The 9,545-nt window shown below is 45.9% G+C and overlaps 1 pseudogene; it reads left to right on the plus strand.

The window, feature by feature from the left end:
- The first annotated feature begins 913 nt into the window (after nt 1-913).
- Nucleotides 914-9,297, plus strand: LOC115147845 (platelet endothelial cell adhesion molecule-like; annotated as a pseudogene).
- The last annotated feature ends 248 nt before the right edge of the window (nt 9,298-9,545 follow it).

The following is a 9,545-nucleotide window of genomic DNA, read 5'->3' on the forward strand; positions in this document are numbered from 1 at the left end:
AAAGTGCAAGTTTATTCAACCTGAGCGAGTCAGACCACTATGACATACCAAATGCGTTTGATGTATCCTTTTTGTCTTCTAATGCCTCTTAAAGGGAAAGTAATCCAAAAGTAAGAAGATTACGTTATTTTTATGGTAATCCAAAAATTTTACTTTTTACAATTTTGGACAGGTAACTAGTAACCATAACGGATTACATTTAGAAAGTAACTTACCCTGCCCTTAAGAAATGTACATTTACATTTTTGTAATTTAGCATATGCTCTCAACCAGAGCGACTGAGTGCATACATTTTCATATTTATACATTTTTATTTCATATTGGTACAAAGATAAGAGTGGTATATCATAGTAAAACTGTTTATTTTGTTTTAATAAGTTCATCCAATAAGGTATAATATGTCTGGCGGTAGGTAGCTCAGTAGTAGTTCAAACAAACAAAATCGTAACTAGGAGCGTAAGCTAACAGTAGTTTGACAGCTTTGAAGGGCATGCTGGGATTTACGACGGTGTAAACTGTAACGAACGAGCACAATGTGATATCATACCCTCAGGATACAGGCTCTCCTGAGCACAGAAGCAAGGGTGTCCCACTCCATGTTACCCCATAGTACCTGCAGAGGCCCAGACACTGGGGATGGCAAAGGTAAGCTCCTGCCTACTGCACCCTAAGCATGCTGAGCAGTGTCTGACTACACACACGGCCCAGAAAGAGAACATTCCAAAACAGCAAAGCGCCAGCAGCTCACACATCCTGAGGAAACAGTCACTTCCTGGAAAATGAAGCCAAGTCGAGGGCTCTGCTCGCTGTGATAACCAGCGGCCAGGCGGCCCACTCTGGCCGAGGTAGAGCACCTCCCCTGTCCTCTCCCCCCCCCCCCCCCCCCCCCCCCCCCCCCCCAGTCAGTCCTCAGCCTCCTAACCTCCAGTCGCATCAGCCCAGGACAGCCACCACCGATGTGGGAGCCCCAGCAGCCCTCACTCAGGATGGTCACCCAACTACTACTGCTAACCTCTGTACTCCTCTCCACCTGTAAGGAAGCTTGATGATAATCTACCTCAGGGAGGTTTTTGGGTTGGGTGGGGAAATAAGGAACTATGGATTTTCTTTACGTTGATGTACTGTGTTTTTTGCCCTTCTGTTCCATCCAGGCTAAGTGGCGGAATCGCAGGCATGTAAGTATTAAAGTGTTCTTGAAGAGATTCTTAAAATAGGATAGTCAAGAGTGCAGTGAATGCAGTTTTCAAAACTGGGGAACTCGGTGTATTTAAGGTTTTTCTTTTGGAGTGGTATGTATTCAGCTATTGTTTTGTTTCTCCTTTCTGTGAAAGTTTGTGTATTCGTAGATAGTGTGCTTCGGGACTGGACGTTCTTGCTTATCTACTTCTTTCTAACGCTATGGACCTTTTTTACAGCAACATCTTATACTGAGAGGTGACTGATATACGCTAATCGTAGTATTAACACAAGTAAAACTGTATTGACATACTGGAAATCCTATGAGAATGGTTCCTGGATCTTGTCTTATCAGTGTTTTCACTCTTTTGGAGTCCGAGACTGTGGAAAAGTTGTGGAAGGCTTTGGGAACTCATGTGTTAGCAGTGTCACACGCCGCCGCCTCCTGTTAGGATAGAGGGGGGAAACCAGGCACTGGGCAGAGGAATGAGTCCAGCTAGCCAGTGGTTGATGGACGCCTTATCCTGACCATACCGAGATTAGCAATTCTGTGCTTGGAATAGCAGAATACCAAATTCTAAGCAGGAAAGTTGACTCATTGGCTTTGCCAAGACTGGTCAGAGTTCACACACCCTTTCTATGGGGGTCCGCTATGGCTCGTGCCCTGGTTGGCACTGCCCATACCCTCTGCCAGTGGTTTTCCACTCGGTGGCGCTGGGCCCTGCTGAGGGACATTGGTTGGGGACAGCAGTGTCTAAAATAGCGATGGGTCCCCTGGGAGTACATCTGTTTGCCTGTTTGTTTAGCAAAATGCCTTTCCTTCCTTTGGTTGGCGGGGGCCTGTTTACTGGGACGTCCTTGGGATGGGAGCCCCCCGGACTGGGGGTCTCAACCTGACAGAACTGTCCGCTCCGCATTAGACCCCACTGGGAGGCCCTTTATCTAAAGAAGCACTCTGTGGAGGACAAACGTGGGAAAACAGTTCGCTATCAGCATGCGCTGAATTAAAATACTTCTTGTGTTGTTTTTGTTGAGGGTCTGTGTTTATGTCCAAATCATTGGTGTGAGTGATTTCAGCTCCTGAGTATCTTGGAGCTGGAAGATGACTAGCTATATAGCACCGTGATTTATTGCACTGTTCTCTTACTATGGATATGTCTTTTTTGGTCTCAGTGAAAAGATTCATGCCACTACCAAGTGTGAATTCACTAAATAATGTGCTTTGGTACAAGATCACAAAGGCTTGTTTTCTAGAACTTTTGTTATACAGAAAGTTTGATCAGTCGGAGCATTGATGTTGAGTTCTTTCTCCAGTGTTTACAATCCGAAGTGTCACCCTGTCTCTCAAGCGCCGCAACGCCATCTCCCAAGGTACCAACGTGACGGTACGCTGCCAGGCCTTAGTCAGCAGCTCTGGGTTCCTGAACCGTGAATACACCATCTACAAGGACAACACCGTTGTGTACACGAAGAGCACCACCACCACCACAGAGGACCTCCTCTACAGTCGTGGCCAAAAGTTTTGAGAATGACACAAATATTAATTTTCACAAAGTCTGCTGCCAGTGTCTTTAGTTATTTTTGTCAGATGTTACTATGGAATACTGAAGTATAATTACAAGCATTTCATAAGTGTCAAAGGCTTTAATTCTGGGCCACATCCTGACTGATTGCAGCTTATTCTTGCACAATCAAATCGAGTTTGTCAGAATTTGTGGGTTTTTCTTTGTCCACCCGCCTCTTGAGGATTGACCACACGTTCTCAATGGGATTGAGGTCTGGGGAGTTTCTTGGCCATGGACCCAAAATATCGATGTTTTGTTCCCCGAGCCACTTAGTTATCACTTTTGCCTTATGGCAAGGTGCTCCATCATGCTGGAAAAGGCATTGTTCGTCACCAAACTGTTCCTGGATGGTTGGGAGAAGTTGCTCTCGTAGGATGTGTTGGTACCATTCTTTATGCATGGCTGTGTTCTTAGACAAAATTGTGAGTGAGCCCACTCCCTTGGCTGAGAAGCAACCCCACATGAATAGTCTCAGGATGCTTTACTGTTGGCATGACACAGGACTGATAGTAGCGCTCACCTTGTCTTCTCCGGGCAAGCTTTTTTCCGGATGCCCCAAACAATTGGAAAGGGGATTCATCAGAGAAAATGACTTTACCCCAGTCCTCATCAGTCCAATCCCTGTACCTTTTGTAGAATATCAGTCTGTCCCTGATGTTTTTCCTGGAGAGAAGTGGCTTCTTTGCTGCCCTTCTTGACACCAGGCCATCCTCCAAAAGTCTTCGCCTCACTGTGCATGCAGATGCACTCACACCTGCCTGCTGCCATTCCTGAGCAAGCTCTGTACTGTTGGTGACCCAATCCCACAGCTGAATCAACTTTAGGAGACGGTCCTGTCGCTTGCTGGACTTTCTTGAGCGCCCTGAAGCCTTCTTCACAACAATTAAACCGTTCTCCTTGAAGTTCTTGATGATCCGATAAATGTTTGATTTAGGTGAAATCTTACTGGCAGCAATATCCTTGCCTGTGAAGCCCTTTTTGTGCAAAGCAGGTAACCATGTTTGACAGAGGAAGAACAATGATTCCAGGCACCACCCTCCTTTTGAAGTTTCCAGTCTGTTATTTGAACTCAATCAGCATGACCGAGTGATCTCCAGCCTTGTCCTCGTCAACACTCACACCTGTGTTAACGAGAGAATCACTGACATGATGTCAGCTGGTCCTTTTGTGGCAGGGCTGAAATGCAGTGGAAATGTTTTTGGGGGGGATTCAGTTAATTTGCATGACAAAAAGGGACTTTGCAATTAATTGCAATTCATCTGATCACTCTTCATAACATTCTGGAGTATATGCAAATTGCCATCATACAAACTGAGGCAGCAGACTTTGTGAAAATTAATATTTGTGTCATTCTCAAATCTTTTGGCCACGACTGTACTCTGCGCATGGCCAGAGTGGCCAACACTGGGAACTACAAATGCAAGGTGAACATACTGGGCAAGGAGCTAAGCAGCAACTCTGAGAAACTGACTGTGGCAGGTTAGTACTCTGTCAACTCTTCTCTGTTGTGGACCAAAAAGCTTGCAAGTTAAGCATTTCACTGTACTGTTTTACACCTGCTGTATCCTGCGCATGTGACAATAATACTGGTATCCTGCATGAATGTGGGCTTTTGTATCTCTGTCTATGGCATGTGATTTTTATCTGTGTGTGTGACCGCGTGCTTTCACTCTTACTTGTGTCCATCCAGGCCTCCAGACGCCAGTCCTCAGCGTCGACAAGCGTGTGTTCAGCAAGGGAGTTGAGGTGACCGTTTGGTGTAAGGCCCCCGAGGAGTCCGGCGCTATCGTCTTCTATTTCTACAAGAACTCCAAGGACCTTTATGAGGAGATGGTCAACGCCAACCATGTGTGTTAATATTGGGTGTGCTTGCTAAGGTTTCTTTACCCCCACTACAACTTATTTCACAAACATCAACACTTCAAGTAGCAAGCACACACGTTTACTTTTCCATTTAACATTGTTATATTATTATGACCAACCAGGTGGAGACTAGGCTGTGATTCAACAACGCTGGCGTCCACAAGCTACACTGTGACTACAGGGTCATACTGCTGCCAGACTCGGTCCAATCCAATGCCAGCAACGATGTGGTTGTCACTGTAAAAGGTGGGGTGGAGCCCAAAAACAGAACATGGCGGTGAACATCTAGGGCCGATTTCCAAGACACAGGTTAAACCTAGTCTTGGACTGAAACACACATTCAGTGGAGATTCTCAGTTGAAATACCTTTTTAGTCCAGGACCCTGCTGTTGTTCTCAATCTCAATTAATCTCTAATCATTTTAACCATGTCCGAAACTTAATAAAATGTGTCTGGGGAAATGTCTCTTGGTTTCAACCTTTAGCTTCCAGACCAATTTTCCTCATTTTGTCCTCCCAGAGCTGTTCATCACACCTGTAATCTCTGTCCGACCACACGGACCAATGATCATCGAAGGGGACAATCTGGATATGTCCTGCAGTGTCAGTGGTAACCTCCAGAACAGCTCTGGGCTCAGAGTTTACATGAGCAAGGGACAGAATCTGCTGAGTACTGGTCAAAGTAAAGCCAACCACAGCATGAGAGCCCTGGCCAAGCACTCTGGGGAGTTTGAGTGCAGTTTGGAGATGGGAAATGTTGTCAAGCGAGCAACGGAAAACGTGACGATTGCAGGTGAGTGAATGGATTTATAAGGAATCTGAAATGTAGAATGTGGTGTTAGCTGTTTAAAAAAAGCTTATCAAAAAAGCTATTATCTGTTCTATCAGTGTATAACCAAGTCGCAGCTAGGGTTAAATTCTGGTGAACTTTCCTTAAATTCCTAGGTTTTCCAGAAATCCTGGTTGGAAGTTTCCTGGAATCAGGAGCGAATAAACAGGAAATCCAGAATCCTCCAACCAGGATTTCTGAAAAACCTGGCCAATCCTATTCACAGCTATTACCTTATCACTGTTCATCACAACATTTCTCGTGAATGTTCTTACATGTACTCAGCCTCCAAGAGTGTTGAGTAATCAATGTTTTTTTAATCCACCCAACAGAACTGTTTTCCCAGCCAGTTCTGACCATGTATCCGACAGAGGTGTTTGAAAGGGAGAAACTCATGTTAACCTGCAAGAGTACCAACTACTCCTCTGACAGAATCGGCGCTTCGCATGTGAAATACTCCATTTACAAGGACAATTACACACTGACGCCAGGCAGCTTCAATGGGATATATGTCGCCGTAGGGGTACGGAGCACGAATGGGAATTACTTATGTAAAGCAGACGCCAGGATGATCTCCAAGTACTGTGCAAAGCTGCCTGTCCAAGCAAAAGGTACTACTACAGGCCCATAAGGCTTGTATGTGTGACCCAAAGTAAGTCAATCTCACTTGTCTTTGAATACATTCATTTAGTTAATCACCAGCAGCATAACACTCTACATCCCAGTGCTGGTTTGCCTCTAAAGCTAAGCAGGGTTGGTCCTGATCAGTCCCTGGATGGGAGACCAGATGCTGCTGGAAGTGGTGTTTGAGGGACAATATCACTTTCCTCTGGTCTAAAAAAAAAAAAAGATCCCAATGCCTGAGGGCAGTGATTGGGGACATTGCCCTGTGTAGGGTGCTGTCTTTTGGATGGGATCTTAAACTGGTGTCCTGACTCTCTGGTCATTAAAGATCCCATGGCACATGTCATAAGACTAGGGGTGTTAACCCCGGTGTCCTGGCTGAATTACCAATCCGACCCTTATAATATCATGGCCACCTAATCATTCCCAGCTTCCAATTGTTTGATTCATCTCCTCTCCTATGAACTATTCCCCAGGTTGTTGCTGTAAATGAGAATGTGTTCTCAGTCAACTTACCTGGTAAAATAAGGATATTCATAAGGATATGCTGATAACATGGATGGATGCAGTATCTGTCACAACAATATGATATTAAAGGGGAACAAAAATGAAAATGTGGGAAATTGTAATTTCGGTGAAGAACACCCGTTTTAAATGTCATTCTTGACTCAGATACAACCTTTGAGTCGAAGTGTGGTAATGCGTGTAGCCGCTAAGTGTGGTCATGCGTGTAGCCGCTAAGTGTGGTCATGCGTGTAGCCGCTAAGTGTGGTCATGCGTGTAGCCGCTAAGTGTGGTCATGCGTGTAGCCGCTAAGTGTGGTCATGCGTGTAGCCGCTAAGTGTGGTCATGCGTGTAGCCGCTAAGTGTGGTCATGCGTGTAGCCGCTAAGTGTGGTCATGCGTGTAGCCGCTAAGTGTGGTCATGCGTGTAGCCGCTAAGTGTGGTCATGCGTGTAGCCGCTAAGTGTGGTCATGCGTGTAGCCGCTAAGTGCGGTCATGCGTGTAGCCGCTAAGTGTGGTCTTGCGTGTAGCAGCTAAGTAATGTTGATGTCATTGGAAGGTAACCTCTCCACATTAACAGTCCATTTTGTAATTTCAATCACTTGTTCTATTCATCAGGCCATCTTCCCTATCACCATCCAGTACTACAGTGACACACAGGACTATAAATGCGAGGCACAGAACAACCCCAAAGTCGACGCGTTGGTCAGCAACAAACAACACCAGTCATAGGTGAGCCTGTTAGTGTGGAATGGTATACAACATTAAGCACATTCATGCTTCATTGGATTGTAGCATTATTGCACACTTCTTATTTAATCATCAGAAATACCCCTCTCCCAGTGCCTCTGTCCAATCCAGGACTCATCGTCACCCCAGACCTGTCGGGGGTCACAGAGGGAGATGAGATGTGCCTGATCTGTGGGGTGGAAGGTTCCCCGCCCATCACCTTTAAGTGGTACCAAAGTAGGAACGTCCAGCCGCTGTTCACCACCTCAACCCAATCCAGCGCGTCACAACAGATCAAGGGAGTGGGGAATGAGCACAGTGGCACCTACTACTGCAAGGCCATCAACTACGCTAGCATGGTCCAGAGTCAGCCTGTCACCGTAGATGGTGAGAGTTACACACACACTCTCTGAGAAGATAGAGCAAGGCCCTGCTGTACTTATCACAGTAGTTTGAGAGACAAGCAAACACCACACACAGTAGGAGTCCACACACAACACCATAGAGACACACACAACACCATAGAGACACACACAACACCATAGAGACACACACAACACCATAGAGACACACACAACACCATAGAGACACACACTCCCCCATAGAGACATTTACTGCTCTTACTGGATGCACCAGTCTAGATGAATTTGTGTTCACAGTACCACTTGTGTAGAAACAAAAGACCCTCTTTGGACCAGCAGCGACAGTTTTGCTCTTCTCACAACACTGTTCAGGGGCTGCTTCAGTGACAGCTGACAAGTTTACTTCCGTCTGATCTGATCCCTCCACCCCAGTGCCTGCCAGAAAGGTTTTCTGACCCCACTATTAACGAACCCCAATGAGCTCCTCTGCTGTGGCGTTGATTAGCATGAGCCACGCTAAATTCCCCGCCGCTAAGCTAACCTTGGCCCGTAGCCACTCTGCCCTCTATGTCCTGTGGTGTGGTTAGTGCCGACGGCTAACGCGAGAGCACAGTCAATCCGGATGCTAGTGGCAACGCGCTACGCTCCCATGGGTTGTGACTCCTCAGCACGACGTGGCTAGCACTCATTAGCCAGAGCAATTAGACCCAGCCTGCTTCCCCCCATATTGGCACTACGGCAGCTACAGTGGCAAGGCAGAAGATAGGGGGATGAGGAGGAGAGGGGGAATGAAGGGAACACTTAAGTTCAGACCCCAAGAGGAGGAAGCAGATGGACGTTTGACTCTGAACTTTAAGATTGACTTTCTCTTTCTCTTTCAACCATCCTCCTCTGTCCACTCTGTCCTCATCTCCACTCACCCTAACTGTCATTCGATCTTTACCCTTTTCCTCTCACAAACACCCTGCCTACCTCCCCCCCTCTCCCTGCATCACTCTCCCCTCTCCCTGCATCTCTCTCCCTACCTCTCCCACTCGTCCTCCCTTCCTCTCTCTCTCTACAGTGAAGATGGCAACGTGGAAGAAATGTTTGATCGTGGCCTGCTGTCTGGTAGTGGTGGCTGTCCTGGTCCTCGCCTGCGTGTTGCTCTACAATTCCAAGAGAGGTAGAGAGACTTACAGTCCCCCAGCAACACAGGCCTTTGCTGGTGTCTGACTATGTATGAACAGCCTCTTCTCTCTCTCATCCCCTTCTCTTTATTGTATAGGTAAAAGAGAGAACGCCACTGAATTGTCAGTGTGAGTTGGCTTGCCTATTTCCTAAGTAGTTTTCTGTGATGGTTGCTATTGAGGATGATAGCATTAGCTGGCGCCAATGGTTTTTGTTCAGTGCTGTCTTTGTCTTTGTCCTGTGTTCTCACCTCATTGTGCCTGTCTGATTGCATGTCTATTGAATGATGGAACTAGCCTATTTGTCTAATAGTCTGTTTGTCCAAAAACAATGTGTGCGTGTCTAAATGCATAGATCTGATTCTGTATATGCAGTACACTAGTCTATCATCAATAGAAATGTGTATATATTTTTGGTTTGGTTAATTGATTGATTTTAAAGAGGCACTTCTAGAATAAAACTTTTTTTTTTTTTTTTTTAGCAATGTGTCAATACCGCACATTTTGTTTTATGAGATACCAATGAATGTCTATAATGCTGTGTAGCTACACTGAGTATACCAAATATTACCACCTGCTCTTTCCATGACATAGACTGACTAGGTGAATCATGGTGAAAGCTATGATCCACTTCAAATCAGAGTAGATCAGGGGTTCTTAAACTTTTTCAGCCTGGGACCCAAATGAGAAATTCTGTGTTTTCCTGGGACCCAAGTTTAGGAAAA

Source organism: Salmo trutta, chromosome 14 (assembly GCF_901001165.1).
Source record: "Salmo trutta chromosome 14, fSalTru1.1, whole genome shotgun sequence".
In the NCBI taxonomy this organism is placed as follows: domain Eukaryota; kingdom Metazoa; phylum Chordata; class Actinopteri; order Salmoniformes; family Salmonidae; genus Salmo; species Salmo trutta.